General features: G+C 45.2%; 1 pseudogene; it reads left to right on the top strand.

Annotated features, from left to right (window-relative positions):
• The first annotated feature begins 1,591 nt into the window (after window positions 1-1,591).
• On the top strand, window positions 1,592-15,555 carry LOC104662629 (annotated as a pseudogene).
• The last annotated feature ends 1,350 nt before the right edge of the window (window positions 15,556-16,905 follow it).

Raw genomic sequence — 16,905 nt, 5'->3', positions numbered from 1 at the left:
GGTTGCAGTGAGCCAAGATTGTACCATGGCACTCCAGCCTGGGCAACAAGAGTGAAACTCCACCTCAAAATAAATAAATAAATAAGAAACAAGTGCAGTGAATAGAAAATAATTACAAACATGGTAGATATTAATCCAGCTATATCAATAATCACTTTAAATACAAATGCTATAAATGTACCAATTAAAAATAGGTTGTCAGAGGAATAAAAAAAAGCTATCTGTTGTCTACAAGAAGCCACTTTAACTGTAAAGGTTAAAAGTAAAGAGAAAATCTAATGCTTGTTCATGACAAAACTCTCAAGAAAGTAGGAACAAAGGAGAATTTCCTCAACTTGGTAAAGAATATTTGTAAAACCTTAGCGCTAACATCATGCTTAATAGTGAGAAATTAGATACCTTCCAGCGAAGGTCAGAAACAAGCCAAAGATGTCCCCTCTCACCACTCCTATTCAACATCACACTGGATTTCTAGCTAATGCAATAAGATAAGAAAAAGAAAGAAAAGGTCTATACATTAGGTAGGAAGAAATAAAGCGTTCTTTGCTCACAGATAGTGTGATAGTCTCTGGAGAAAATCTCAAAGAACTTCAAAAAAAACGACTAGAACAAATAGCAAAGTTGCAAGATACAAAGTTAATATACAGCACTGGGCGTGGTGGCTCATGCCAGTAATCCCAGCACTTTGGGAGGCTAAGGCGGTGGATCACCTGAGGCCAGGAGTTCGAGACCAGTCTAACCAATATGGTGAATCCCCATCTCTACTAAAAATACAAAAATTAGCCAGGCATGATGGCCGGTGCCTGTAGAACCAGCTACTCAGGAGGCTGAGACAGGATAATTGCTTGAACCCTTTTAGCAGAGGTTGCAGTGAGCCAAGATTGAGCCACTGCACTCCAGCCTGGGTGACAGAGCAAGACTCCCTCTCAAAAAAAGAGGAAAAAGTTAATAACAGAAGTCCATTGCTTTCATAGATACCAGCAATGAACAACTACAATTTGACATTAAAAATGCAATAACACTTACCAAAAAAAAAAAAAAGGAAAAAAGAAAAGAATTGTTTATGTATAAATATAACAAAATGTATACAGGACCTACACAAGGAAATGATAAAACTAATGAAAGAGATCAACCATCTAAAGAAATGGAGTGCGCAGGAGCGTAAGTGCCCAATGGTGATGGTAACCCGGCCTCCCCTCCCCGTCCCTGCTCTGCCCACCTGGTCCCCGGAAGTCTGTGAGTGACTTGGCCGCCTTTGATGCTGGGTCCTGGAGCTCTTTGTCGGTCCGCAGCCTTTGTCAGTCATCCTTGCGGGCCAGCTTGAGGCGCAACATAGGCCCAAGAGCCTCAGAGGAGGAAGAGGAGGAGGAGGAAGCTGCTGCAGGGGGCCCATGTCATCCATCTTACTGAGGAGCTGTCAGGGCCAGGCGGCCTCCCGCCTCCCACCATCTCACGTCGCTGCCCTGCCCTGAGAGATCGTGCTGGTCTCCGTGGCAGGGCTGACAAGCCGCGTGAATGTTCCATTTAGCTGCCTCACACCCGCCTATCCAGTGTACTTTCCTTCAGAGGCCATCACCTCAGCGGTTGGCCTATGAGGCGGGAGGGCTGGCACACAGTGGCTACGTTGGTGCCATGTTTGGTGGTCACGGGACCTCAGGACCTTCCTGCGTGCTGCTGGCACTCATCTCCCCACCTTGGCAACGACTCCGTAGTCAAGTCCCCCAAGGACAAGAACAAGAAGCTGGAGGAAGGCAGCCCCGTATACAGCCCCCCTGAAGAGGCCCCAATGAAGTCTGTGGGGCTGAGGGTCCTGGACAGGCTGAAGCACTATTACCACAGCTTCTGCCTTCTCTGGACCGCCACCAAGATAGCCACACACGCGCTCTGGAGGATTCTCAGTGGCCACATGCTGACCAGCTGGGAGCACAGGCAGTTTGTCCCTGTCTGTGCTGACCTCTTTTGCCTGGTCCGGCTCCTGATCTTTGCGGTGGTGCTTTCCATGGAGTTGCTGTTGCTCATGGTAGTGAAAATCTTTTCCAACATGTTGCTGTCCACATTTGAGACCCAGTCCATCAAGGAGGAGAGACCGAAGAAGCAGCTATAGGGGAGCTGGAACTGGCTAAATTTCTCCAGGACACCATCGAGGAGATGGCTGTGAAGAACAAAGAAGTGAAGAGGAGGACTGCCAAAGACTTTGCCTTGTTTTTCCAGAAGATCTGAGAGACAGGAAAGACGTAACAGCAAATAAATCATGCGCTTTCCCAAATTATTTGAGGATGAACTGACCCTGGATAACCTCACCTGCCAGCAGCTGGTGGCATTGTGTGAGCTGCTGGATCTCCAGGCCATAGGCACCAACAACTTCCTATGCTTTCAGCTCACCATGAGGTTGAGGTCCATAAAGGCCAACAATGAGCTGATTGTTGAGGAAGGGGTGGACAGCCTGAATATCAAGGAATTGCTGCCGACATGTAGAACTCGAGGGATGTGGGCCCTCTGGGTCTCAGAAAACCATCTGAGGAGCCTGCAGAAGCAGTGGCTGGATATGCATTTGCATCAAGAGATCCCCATATCACTGCTCTTATTGTCCCGAGCTATATACCTCCCAGACACCCTCTCTCCTACTGACCAGCTCAAATCCACCTTGCAGACTCTTCCAGAGATAGTGGTGAAGGGAGCCCAGGTGAAAGTGGCCAAGGTTGAGGTGAGCAGGTAGACAACAAAGTGAAATTGAAGGCTACATTACAGGAGGAGGTGGCCATCCGGCAGGAGCACAGGGAAAATGAGCAGCAGAAGCTATCCCAAGAAATGAAATGGAAGAAGCCACCCCTGAGAGGCCAGTGGCTGACCAGCAGCCAGAATTGCCTGTGATCCTGCCCTCAGAGGCCCTGAAGGACACTGTCCCTGTGCTGGAGATCTTGAAGGAAGAGAAAATAACCGAAGAAGAAATGGGTGTACTTAGTGACTCCCGTTCTAAACTGAAGGAGCAAAATAAGTCCCTAACCAAGGAGAAGGAGGAGCTGGAGCTACTGAAGGAGGACGCCAGGACTACAGTGATGACTTGCAAGAGATCAAGAAGGAAGTTTCAAAGACCAGCAAAGAAAAATATGTGGAAAAATCTAAAGCCAGCAAGACACTGACAAAGAGAGTTCAGCAGATGATCTGGTGGATAGACAGCTTGATCGCACAGCTGGAGATGGATCAGAGGCCTGGCAAGCTAGGCCAGGCAGAGGGCTCAGGGGGAGCGGGAGAGAAAGTCATCAGTATCACCGAGTTCATCAGCGCCATGAAGCAAATCAAGAACATTTCAGAAAACAAGCTGATCAGCTTGGCCTCAACACTGGATAAAAATAAAAATAGCAAGGTCAACATTGACAACCTCATTAAGGTGATTGAGCTGGTGGACAAAGAAGATGTTCACATCTCTATCAGTCAGGTGGCTGAGATTGTGGCAATGCTGGAGAAGGAGGAGAGGTGGAGGGGAAGAAGAAGGCTAAGGGAAAGGCTGAGGAGGAGGCTGCAGAAGTGAAGAATTGGGCTGATCTTGGCTCTCAAGCATGTTGGTGGCCCTGCAGGTGTCTGCCTCCATCCTGCTTCACTAGCTGTTGTGGTAATGACCATAATAGTGATCACTTTGAGGTGATTCTTTTTTTTTTTTTTTTTAGTACTAGAAGAAATAAATTTTATTTATTTATTTATTTGTTTGTTTATGTTATACTTTAAGTTCTAGGGTACATGTGCACAATGTGCAGGTTTTTTACATATGCATACATGTGCCATGTTGGTTTGCTGCACCCATTAACTTGTCATTTACATTAGGTATTTCTCCTAATGCTATCCCTCCCCCATTCCCCCACCCCATGACAGGCCCTGGTGTGTGATGTTCCCTGCCCTGTGTCCAAGTGTTCTCATTGTTCAATTCCCACCTACGAGTGAGAACATACAGTGTCTGGTTTTCTGTCCTTGTGATAGTTTGCTCAGAATGATGGTTTCCAGCTTCATCTATGTTGCTACAAAGGACATGAACTCATCCTTTTTTATGGCTGCATAGTATTCCATGGTGTATATGTGCCACATTTTCTTAATCCAGTCTATCATTGATGGACATTTGGGTTGGTTCCAAGTCTTTGCTATTGTGAATAGTGCCACAATAAACATACATGGTCATGTGTCTTTATAGTAGCATGATTTATAATCCTTTGAATATATATCCAGTAATGGGATTGCTGGGTCAAATGGTATTTCTAGCTCTAGATCCTTGAGGAATTGCCACACTGTCTTCCACAATGGTTGAACTGGTTTACACTTCCACCAACAGTTTAAAAGCACTCCTATTTCTCCACATCCTCTCCAGCACCTGTTGTTTCTGACTTTTTAATGCTTTACTTCCAACTGCATGGTCAATTTGGAATAAGTGTGATGTGGTGCTGAGAAGAATGTATATTCTGTTGATTTGGAGTGGAGAATTCTGTAGATGTCTATTAGGTCTGCTTGGTGCTGAGTTCAAGTCCTGAATATCCTTGTTAACCTTCTGTCTCGTTGATCTGTCTAATATTGACAGTGGGGTGTTAAAGTCTCCCATTATTATTGTGTGGGAGTCTTAGTCTCTTTTTTTAGGTCTCTTGGGACTTGCTTTATGAATCTGGGTGCTCCTGTATTGGGTGCATATATAGTTAGGATAGTTAGCTCTTCTTGTTAAATTGATCCCTTTACCATTATGCAATGGCCTTCTTTGTCTCTTTTGATCTTTGTTGGTTTAAAGTCTGTTTTATCAGAGACTAGGATTGCAACCCCTGCTTTTTTTTTTTTTTTTTTTTTTTGCTTTCCATTTGCTTGGTAGATCTTCCTCCATCCCTTTATTTTGAGCCTATGTGTATCTCTGCACATGAGATTGGTCTCCTGAATACAGCACACTGATGGCTCTTTATCCAATTTGCCAGTCTGTGTCTTTTAATTGCAGCATTTAGCCCATTTACATTTAAGGTTAATATTGTTATGTCATTATGATGTTAGCTGGTTATTTTGCCTGTTAGTTGATGCAATTTCTTCCTAGAATAGATGGACTTTACAATTTGGCATGTTTTTGCAGTGACTGGTACCGGTTGTTCCTTTCCATGTTTAGTGCTTCCTTCAGCAGCTCTTGTAAGGCAGGCCTGGTGGTGACAACATCTCTCAGCATTTGCCTGTCTGTAAAGGATTTTATTTCTCTTTCACTTATGAAGCGTAGTTTGGCTGGATATGAAATTCTGGGTTGAAAATTGTTTTCTTTAAGAATGTTGAATATTGGCCCCCACTCTCTTCTGGCTTGTAGAGTTTTTGCCAAGAGATCGGCTGTTAGTCTGATGGGCTTCCCTTTGTGGGTAACCCAACTTTTCTCTCTGGCTGCCCTTAGCCTTTTTTCCTTCATTTCAACCTTGGTGAATCTCACAATTATGTGTCTTGGGGTTGCTCTTCTCGAGGAGTATCTTTGTGGTGTTCTCTGTATTTCCTGAATTTGAATGTTGGCCTGCCTTGTTGGGTTGGGGAAGTTCTCCTGGATAATAACCTGAGAAGCGTTTTCCAGCTTGATTCCATTCTCCCTGTCACTTTCAGGTACACCAATCAAATGTAAATTTTGTCTTTTCACATAGTCCCATATTTCTTGGAGGCTTTGTTCATTTCGTTTTACTCTGAACTTCTCTTCTCGCTTCATTTCATTAATTTGATGTTCAATCACTGATACCCTTTCTTCCACTTGATTGAATTGGCTACTGAAGCTTGTGCATGCATCACGTAGTTCTTGTGCTGTGGTTTTCAGCTCCATCAGGTAATTTAAGGTCTTCTTTACACTGCTTATTCCAGTTAGCCATTCATCTAATCTTTTTTCAAGGTTTTTAGCTTCCTTGTGGTGGGTTCAAACATCCTCCTTTAGCTTGGAAAAGTTTGTTATTACTGACTTTCTGAAGCCTACTTCTGTCAACTCGTCAAAGTCATTCTCTGTCCTGCTTTGTTCCATTGCTGGTGAGGAACTGCGATCCTTTGGAGGAGAAGGGGTGCTCTGGTTTTTTTGTTTGTTTTTTTTTTTTTTTTTGAGATGGAGCCTCACTCTGTCACCCAGGCTAGAGTGCAGTGGTGCAATCTTGGCTCACTGAAAGCTCTGCCTTCTGGGTTAACACCATTCTCCTGCCTCAGCCTCCTGAGTACCTGGGACTACAGGTGCCTGCCACCATGCCCGGCTAATTTTTTGTGTTTTTTAGTAGAGATGGGGTTTCACCCTGTTAGCCAGGATGGTCTCGATCTCCTGACCTTGTGATTTGCCTGCCTTGGCCTCCCAAAGTGCTGGGATTACAGGCGTGAGCCACTGTGCCTGGCCGATGCTCTGGTTTTTATAATTTTCAGCTTTTCTGCTCTGGTTTCTCCTCATCTTTGTGGTTTTATCTACTTTTGGTCTTTGATGATGGTGACCTACAGATGGGGTTTTGGTGTGGATGTCCTTTTTGTTGATGTTGATGCTATTCCTTCCTGTTTGTTAGTTTTTCTTCTAACAGGTCCCTCAGCTGCAGGTCTGTTGGAGTTTGCTGGAGGTCCACTCCAGACCCTGTTTGCCTGGGTATCACCAGTGGAGGCTGCAGAACAGCAAATATTGCAGAATAGCAAGTATTGCCACCTGATCCTTCCTCTGGAAGCTTCGTCGCAGAGGGGCACCCAGCTATATGAGGTGTCAGTCGGCCCTACTGGGACATGTCTCCAAGTTAGGCTACACAGGGGTCAGGGACCCACTTGAGGAGGCAGTCTGTCCATTCTCAGAGCTCAAACACTGTGCTGGCATCCCATTACTGGGTATATACCCAAAGGATTATAAATCATGCTGCTATAAAGACACATGCACATGTATGTTTATTGTGGCACTATTCACAATAGCAAAGACTTGGAATCAACCCAAATGTCCATCAGTGACAGACTGGATTAAGAAAATGTGGCACATATACACCATGGAATACTATGCAGCCATAAAAAAGGATGAGTTTGTGTCCTTTGTAGGGACATGGATGCAGCTGGAAACTATCATTCTCAGCAAACTATTGCAAGAACAGAAAACCAGACACCGCATGTTCTCACTCATAGGTGGGAACTGAACAATGAGATCACTTGTACTCGGGAAGGGGAACATCACACACCGGGGCCTATTATGGGGAGGGGGGAATGGGGAGGGATTGCACTGGGAGTTATACCTGATGTAAATGACGAGTTGATGGGTGCTGACGAGTTGATGGGTGCAGCACACCAACATGGCCCAAGTATACATATGTAACAAACCTGCACGTTATGCACATGTACCCTAGAACTTAAAGTATAATAATAGTAATAATAAAAGAAAAAAGAAAGATTGAGGCTCAGCTAGGAGAGGAATGAACATCACTCAAAGATAAAGTGACATATGAGACTTTGCACTATATGGTAAGAGCTAGCTTTTTTCAGTTATAAGAGGAGGAAGTGTTACATAGATGGAAGCATAACTATGTATTTGCAAATTAAACGAAATGTGGCACATACACACCATGGAATACTATGCAGCCATAAAAAGAGAATGAGTTCATGTCCTTTACAGGGACATGGATGATGCTGGAAACCATCATTCTCAGCAAACTATCTCAAGAACAGAAAACCAAACACCGTATGTTCTCACTCATAAGTGGGAGCTGAACAATTAGAATGCATGGCCACAGGGAGGGGAACATCACTCAGGGGCTGGGGTGCTAGATAGCATTAGGAGACATACCTAATGTAGATGACGAGTTGATGGCTGCAGCAAACCACCATGGCACATGTATACCTATGTAACCTGCACGTTCTGCACATATATCCCAGAACTTAAAGTATAATATATATATATAAACACTGTGCTGGGAGAACCACTGCTCTCTTCAGAGTTGTCAGACAGGGACGTTTAAGTCTGCAGAAGTTTCTGCTGCCTTTTGTTAAGCTATGCCCTGCCCCCAGAGGTGGAGTCTACACAGACAGGTGGGCCTCGTTGAGCTGCGGTGGGCTCCACCCAGTCTGAGCTTCCTGGCCGCTTTGTTTACCTACTCAAGCCTCAGCAATGGCAGACACCCCTCCCCCATCCAGAGTTGCTGCCTCGCAGTTTGATCTTGTACTAGCAGTGAGCAAACTCTGTGGGTGTGGGACCCGCTGAGCCACACGCAGGATATAATCTCCTGGTGTGCCGTTTGCTAAGAGCATTGGAAAAGCGCAGTGTTTAGGTGGCAGTGTCCCGATTTCCCTGGTACAGTCTGTCATGGCTTCCCTTGGGTAGGAAAGGAAAATCTTCAACTCCTTTCACTTCCTGGGTGAGGTGGTGCCCCGCCCTGCTTCGGCTCACCCTCTGTGTGCTGCACCCACTTTCTGACCAGTCCCAACGAGATGAACCAGGTACCTCAGTTGGAAATGCAGAAATCACCCGTCTTCTGTGTCCATCATCCTGGGAGCTGCAGACCAGAGCTGTTCCTATTCGACCATCTTGGAATGCCCCTCAAGGTAATTCTTAATGGCAAGTCTAATACTTTGTCTGAAATAAGTCAGAAGCTTCCATTAAAAAAAAAAAAAAAAAAAAACGAAAATGGAGAGATATTCCATATTCATGGATAGGAAAATTCAATATCATTAAGATGACTCTTCCCAACTTGTTCTATAGATTCAATGCAAACCCAATTAAAATCTCAGTGAATTATTTTTTGATATTAACAGAACAGTCAACATAATTACTGAAAAAGAAGTCAGAGGACTGACATTACTTGACTTCAAAGCTTACTATAAATCTACAGTAATGAAGACAGTGTGATATTCATGAAAGAATAGACAAACAGGTCAATGGAACAGAATAGAGGGCCCAGAAATAGACCCATGTGAATATAGTGAACTGATCTTTGACAAGGGACCAAAGGTAATTCAATGGAGAAAAGATAGTCTTTTCAACAAATGGTGCTAGAACAACTGGGCATCCATGTGCAAAAAAAAAAAAACAGGCCGGGCGCGGTGGCTCAAGCCTGTAATCCCAGCACTTTGGGAGGCCGAGACGGGTGGATCGCGAGGTCAGGAGATCGAGACCATCCTGGCTAACACGGCGAAACCCCGTCTCTACTAAAAAATACAAAAAAAACTAGCCGGGCGAGTTGGCGGGTGCCTGTAGTCCCAGCTACTTGGGAGGCTGAGGCAGGAGAATGGCGTAAACCCGGGAGGCGGAGCTTGCAGTGAGCTGAGATCCGGCCACTGCACTCCAGCCTGGGCGACAGAGCGAGACTCCGTCTCAAAAAAAAAAAAAAAAAAAAAAAAAAAAAAAAAAAACAAAAACAGAAACAAAAAATCTAGACATAGACCTTTACACTTTTCATAAAAGTTAACTCAAAATAGATCATAGACCTAAATGTAAAACATAAAACCATAAAGTTTCCATAAAATAAGAGAAAATCTAGGTAACTCTGGGTTGGAAATGAGTTTTCAGAAAAAAACACCAAAACTATTAACCATGAAAGAAAAAATATCTAAGTCGGACTTCATTAAAATTAAAAACTTTTGTTATGCAAAAAACACTGTTAAGAGAATGAAAAGACAAGCCACAGACTGGGAGAAAATATTTGCAAGACACATAGCTGATAAAAGACTTGTATTCAAAATACATGAAGCCAACCTAGGCAGCATGGCGAAACCCTATCTCTACAAAAAATACAAAAATTAGCTGGGCATGGTGGTGCATGCCTGTAGTCTCAGCTACTCTAGGAGGCTAAGGCAGAAGGATTGCTTGAGCCCAGGAGGTGGAGGCTGCAAAGAGCTGTAATCACTGCCACTGCACTCCAGCCTGGGTGACAGAGTGAGTCCCTGTCTCAAAATATATATATGAAGAACTCTTAAAATGTAACAATAAGCAGACAGACCAATTTTTAAATGGCAGAAGATCTGAATAGACACCTCACCAAAGAAGATATACAGATGACAAACATACATATAAAAAGATGATCAACCTAAGTTATCAGTAAGGAATTGCTAATTGAAATAACAATGAGATACCACTGCAGATTTATTAGAATGGCCAAAATCCAAACTGACAATACCACATGCTAGCCAGGATGTGGAGCAACAGGAACTCTCTTCATTGCTGGTGGTAATGCAAAATGGTACAGCCACATTGGAAGACAATTTGGCAGTGTCTCACAAAGCTAAACATGCTCTTACTACACAATCCAGCAGTCACACTCCTAGGGACTTATCTAGTTGAGTTGAAAGTGTATGTCCACATAAAAACCTTCACACATGAGTGTTTATAGAGCAGCTTTGTCCGTAATTACCCAAAAGTGGAAGCAATCAAGATGTCCTTCAATAAGGGAGTGGATAAACTGTGGTACACCTCAACAATGGAGCATTATTCAGTGGTAAACAGAAATGAAATATTAAGCCATGAACAGACATGGAGGAAGCTCAAATGCATGTTACTGCACTTCTTCTTAGCCAAAGGCCAAGAAGCCATTCACATGCCTATTACTAAGTGAAAGAAGTCAGTCTGAAAAGGCTACGGACTGTATGATTCCACCTGTTCCAGAAAAGACAAAACTATAGGCTAAAAAATTTAATGATGTCCAAAGGTTTAGGGGTAGGGATGAATAGGTGAGGCAAAAGGATTTTGGGGGCAGTGAAATCATTCTGTTATAATACTGTAATGTTGGATACATGACATGTATCTGTCAAAACCCACAGAACTGAACCACACAGAGGGAACCCTAATGTAAACTGTGTACTTCAGTTAATATGTATCAATATTGGTTCATTAGTTGCAAAAAATGTACCACACTCATGCAAGATGTTAATATTGGAACTTTGTATTCTTTGCTTAATTATTCTCTAAAATTGCTACTAAAGAATAAAGCCTATTAATTAAAAAAAACAAAAACAAAAAACACAGCAAGGTAGCTCTTCAGAGCTCCATGTCCTTAGACAGTGACCACCAGCTAGCTGTACGTGGCATCCAGGCAACATCTGGAGGCTTTAGTATCTGACAGAGATCAAGTCATTGTTTAAGGAACAGGGCCTCTGGAGCCTCACAGACATGTGATATAATCCTGACTCTGTCACTCACCTGCTGTGTGACCTTGGTTCACTCACTAAACCTCTCTGAGCCTCAGGTCTAGGTCTCTCATCTGTAACGTAGGGACAATAATAGTAACTATCTTGTGGTTAGGGTGTTACAAAGATGAAATGAGACATTCCATGGGAAGTGCTACAAATACTCCCTGGCTAGAGGTAAGACTTCAATAAATATTACCTGCTCACATTATTAGTATGAAAAAATGAACACAATTCTGAGCTCTTGCTGTATATCACTTCCTGCTGGTCACTGGAGACTCAGAAGTTCAAACACTGGTCTCCCTCCAGGGCTCACTGTCTATGAGACTTACACTTACCAACCTCCTGGGGCAGAAACCACTGGTTCCCTGCAGGAGGAGTGCAATGTGAAGCAGGCTTAGCTGAGGGGTAAGGCTGGGACGAGACTGAGATGGGACGTTTGAGATAAGCCCCAAAAGATGAAGTTTATTCCAAGGTGAGAACTGAGCAACTTGCTCAGATGGCCTGAGCAAGGCTTGGAGGATGGCTAAAGCATGGTATATTCCAGGACTGGCAAGCAGTTTGGTGCACATCATGGACCCTAGAGAAAATCAGGGCTGGAAAGGGCAGGATGCAGAGGTCACCTGGCCCAACCATCTCACTTTAGAGATGAGGAAACTGACAGCCAGCAGGAGAAGAAGAGACCTCCTAATTGTCATATTTCTAGATTTGTTTTCATCTTTTTTTTTTTTTTTTTTTTTTTTTTTTTTTTTTTTTTGGAGATGGAGTCTCGCTCTGTCGCCCAGGCTGGAGTGCAGTGGCTCAATCTCGGCTCAATACAAGCTCTGCCTCCCGGATTCAGCCATTCTCCTGCCTCAGCCTCGAGTAGCTGGGACTACATGCGCCCGCCATCACGCCCGGCTAATTTTTTGTATTTTTAGTAGAGACGGGGTTTCATCGTGTTAGCCAGGATGGTCTCGATCTCCTGACCTTGTGATCCGCCCACCTCAGCCTCCCAAAGTGCTGCGATTACAGGCGTGAGCCACTGCGCCCGGCCTTCATCTGGGACTTAATGAACTTAGAGAATGAGAGTTTTGATAAGGCAGAAGGGTAGTGTAATGATGGTGATAATGATAACATATTTAATAATGGATTAATATGAGCTAAACACTATTCTCGGGGCTTTACAAAGGTTATTTTATCCACAACATAACCCTATGAGGTGGGTACTATTTATTCCCATTTTGTAGTTGGGGAAATGGAGGCACAGAGAAGTTAAGTCATGACTCCCCATTGCTTTCAGGATATTAGCAGACACTGCTCACTGCCCCTTCCTCATGCACTCCTTCATTTCTGCCTTACTGGCAGAGCAGTAGCATTGTTCCTTTACCCTCCTTATGCCACAACTGGAGCTTTAGGAGGGGCCACCTTCAGGTTAGATGCTTTGTTGATTTCAGTCAATCATGCCAGTTCACTCTTCTTGCCAGAGATTGGTTCAAGTACAGGCCTTCCTGGCCTCTTAGAAGTGGAGGGAAGTTGGGAGAATTCTGGAAGTAGGTTTGTTTGTTTGTTTGTGAGATAGGGTCTCACTCTGTTGCCCAGGCTGGAGTGCAATGGCCTATCTTGGCTCATTCCAATCCCTACCTCCTAGGCTCAAGTGAGCCTCCTGAGTAACTGGGACTACAAGTGTATGCCACCACACCTGGTTAATTTTTGTATTTTTAGTAGAGATGGGGTTTTGCCATGTTGCCCAGGCTGGACTTGAACTCCTAAGCTCAAGTGATCCGTCTCCCGGGGCCTCCCAAAGTGCTGAGATGACAGGTGTGTGCCACTACGCCTGGCTGGAAGTAGTTTTTTCAATTGTAAAAGAGAGCTGGGGAAGGAAGGAAAATCCTCCAGGAACAGGCTAGCCCTTCCTCCACCTCTGGACATTGCATGTGTCTGCATGTGATGTCAGAGCTATGACAGCCACCTTAGGTCTACGAGGGGACAAGTCTGAGAATAGTCTGACACACTGAAGATGGTGGGGTGGCGGCAGGGAATTAACTGAGTTCTTGAAGATGTGGTTGAATTCTGAATTAACCTGCTGAATTAACCAATTCTGGATGCCTCCTCTCATCTCCTTGACATATGAGATCTTGTATCACTTACTTGCCATGCCAGTTGTATCAGGGTTTTCTGTTCCTTGCAGCTGAAAGCATTCTTGTTGGTGTGAAGATGAACCCCAAAACCATATATCATTCAAGCCTAAGCGCTGCAGCCCTGTTTCTTGTCAACATCATCTGCTGTAGCCAGAGTCGAGGACTTGCTCTTCCCGGGAAGAGCCTCTGGGCCTCTGGACATTGCCATTTGCTCTTCCGTCTATTCAAAGTATCCTTCCATGTATTTGTTTTACACATCTCCTCCTCCTCCTCTTTTCTGAGCTGGCTGCTCCATCACCTTCTCTGCAGAGTCTGAGTGGATTCCTAACTCAGGAGTCCCACAGCACCCACCTATGTGACCACCATCACTCTTGTCACCCAAGATTGTCAGATTGTCATTTATTTATGTATTTGCCTTATTTCCTGCACTGAGGGCAAGACCTGGTCATGTTCATCTTTGTGCCCTTGCCACCCAGTGCAGGGCTTGGCCCAGAGCACATACCCTCTGAGTGGCTATGGAATGAATGAGAGTGTAGAGGTCATCTTAGTCCCCTGGGGCTCACAAGGGGTATTAGAGAGGCAGCGTCTAGGATGACAGCATTAATAACTGCAATCATTAATGAACCACTTCCTCACTACAGGCCAGGCACTTCCCACACATTATCTCATATACTCTTTATGGCATGATTGTTATCCCAATTTTATAGATGAGGAAACAGGCACAGAGGCACAAAGCAACTTGCCTGAAGTTGGGGTTTAAACAGAAGTCTGTCGGTCCGTTGCTAAGTGAAAAAAGAAATATACTAAATGTATATATGTGAGTGTATGTGTGTTTGATTGCAATAGGTGGTAGGAATATTGACAATTTACATTTCCAGTGTTCTCAGTATTTCCATTTTGTTTCAGAAGCATAATCGGGAAAAATAAAAAAACATATAGCCAAAGGTTTAGAGAATTAATGTCGGGCTGGGCCCTTTTTTTTTTTTTTTTTTTTTTTAAGATGAATCTCACTCTGTCCCCAGGCTGTAGTGCAGTGGCGCAATCTCGGCTCACTGCAAGCTCCGCCTCCCAGGTTCACGCCATTCTCCTGCCTCAGCCTCCCGAGTAGCTGGGACTACAGGCACCTGCCACCATGCCCGGCTAATTCTTTGTATTTTTAGTAAAGACGGGGTTTCACCGTGTTAGTCAGGATGGTCTCAATCTCCTGACGTCGTGACCTGCCCGCCTCCGCCTCCCAAAGTGCTGGGATTACAGGCGTGGGCCACTGTGCCCGACCAGGATGTCACGTTTTTTAAAGGATCCTATAGCAGAGCAGGGGACCCAAGTAATTCTGCACTCCCAAGACACAATCTGAACAGGACAGTATCATCATTGCCTGATGTTCTTATTCTCTAGTCTGTGCTCCCATGAGTTTTGGGAAGTTTTCATTTGTTTTTTTATTTCCTTTCTTCCTTTTTCTTCCTCTCTTTTTTTTCTTTCTTCCTTTCTTTCTATTTTTTTTTTTTTTTTTTTTTTTTTGCCAGAAATTGAGGATAATGGATGAGCAGTGCTTAAATTTTTCCAGCACCGCTTAAAGTTTTTGTACTTAGAAAGGTTAAATCATTAGGTTGTTGGGTGTGGATAGGGAGGTAGAAAACTCATCTCCAAAAATACACCCTCTTTCTTTCTTGTTTATATAAAATGTTGTCCTGAAGGCTTCACAGGACTGGAGAGCAAGCACAAAAACAAAACCAGGTCATAACCATTCTGCTGTCTGCTCCTCTCCCTGCTGGGCCCTGGGTGGAGCCCCAGGACAAAGGTCTGGGGGGCACCAGGGAGCAAGGCCAGCAAACCCCAGGAGGGGAGTTTCGCATGCCTTGGCTCAGGCTCAGAAGTGCAGGGAAGCAACTGAAATAAGTGACTAGATCCCCACAACCCAGGCCTGTGATGCTGGCTCTCCAGCCCAGCATAGGGTCCCTGCTCAGACAGAGGAGGCCTCAGTTCTCTTATCTGTGAAATGGAGCTGTTGTGAAAATCCACCAGGATGACCCATGGGACTGGTGGGAGGGAGGACCAGACTTGGGGCAGGAGCTCAGGAAGTGTGGGTTGAGCCTCGTCTGTGAAGATGGGCTTGGAGTAGGGAGGAGCTTCTGCAGGTCAAAAAGCATGAGTTTTTAAGGAACTCTTTCTGTTCCTAGCTTGGGAAGCACGTGTCTTCTGTGAATCATTTCTTCTTCTTGCAGCATTGGGGTGTTCTTTTTCCCTACTTCATCTTGAAGTCATGTAAACCTCTAATGCCAATTTCTGCTTCCGCACAGACTGGTCTCCAGCAGCTGCCTCCCTGTGCCATCTTGAGGCAGTGTGACTGGTGAAGAGGCTGCAGGGCAGTGTCCCCCTCCAGAGAGAAGGCCCTGCCCCGTACTTGCCAGGTTTTAAGCATCTGGCATGGGGCAGTGGAAAGAACTCTTGATTAGTATCAGAAGCCCCAAGTGCCTCGTGGTCCTGCCACAAAGCCGGCTGTGCCACCTCAGACTTCAGCTTCCACGCTGGGAAATGGAGCGTCTGGTCGAAATATCCACACAGGGCCTCCTCAGCTTTGTGGTCCCATGGAAAGGGCTGGAGGATAGCTGGAGGAAGGCTAGCAGGGAGCTGAGACCTCTCCTTCCAGGTCCTCCCTCCAGGTCCCCCCTCGATCTGGGCCTCCATTCCCTGACAGGGTTCAAGGCAGCAGCAGCTACTGGATAACGCAGACCAGATGCAGCCCTTTCCCCATACGTGCTCAGGGGCCTTCCTCCTCGGAGGCCTTGGGGATATCTGAAACTCCTCGGAGTTTGGCTTCAGAGGCTGGAGTGGAAACCACAGCTCCGTTACGTGAGCACATATGATCTCCCTGGGAGGAAAGGAACCAGCTGACCTCAGAAAATGAGAGACAAGTTCGAGGCCACTGGGTCTACGGAGAACATGTTTTCATCTCTGAGTAGGACAGTGTCTGGGAACCTCAAGGAAGGCAGGTCCCACATGCTCGGCCAGAACAGAGGACCTGACCCCCGGAGTGGTGGGCTCTCTATGACCAGAGAATAGGAGCAAAGGCCAGGGACCTTTACAGGGGAGACTTGAGCATGATCTAAAGGCTGGACACCCACCAAGGGACCATTTCACTTCACCCCCAATGCCATCTCATATTTTGAAAGCTTTACATTTGCCAGACAAGTCCTTGAAGTAGAAAAATTCCGTTAAAGGGGAATGAGCCCCTCCCCTCCACTATGGCAACCCAAGCAAGTAAATTTGCACAAATAAGTGGAAAATGGTTCCAAAGCCACTGACAGTTAAGACACCTCAACTTCCATCACTGCCTAGTTGGGTAACTTTGGGCCAATAATTTAATATCTCCAGCCTCAGATTTCCCATTTGCCTAATGGAAATACTGAGCCTCACCTGACGGTGCTCTAAGGTATGCAGAAAGGAGCCTAGCAGAGCCTCAGTATAGACAAGTCAGTGCACTCCCAAATAACAGGGATGAAATCCTCATTCCCATTCCTAGGGATCCAAGACTGTCATAACTTCCCATCAGCACTTGTGGTTGGCAAAAATAACCGAGACATCCCCAGGGGTGGCTGTGGTCCAGGCTGAGGCAGTCAGCCTGCTTGGTGAGCGTATAGGCCTGAGTGATGGTTGGGGTGGAGGACTTTGAACGCTGCAGAAAATGAGTCCCCGT

Source organism: Rhinopithecus roxellana, chromosome 5 (assembly GCF_007565055.1).
Source record: "Rhinopithecus roxellana isolate Shanxi Qingling chromosome 5, ASM756505v1, whole genome shotgun sequence".
In the NCBI taxonomy this organism is placed as follows: domain Eukaryota; kingdom Metazoa; phylum Chordata; class Mammalia; order Primates; family Cercopithecidae; genus Rhinopithecus; species Rhinopithecus roxellana.
The sequence above is the reverse complement of the archived record's forward strand: the minus strand, read 5'-3'. Positions and strand labels throughout refer to the sequence as shown.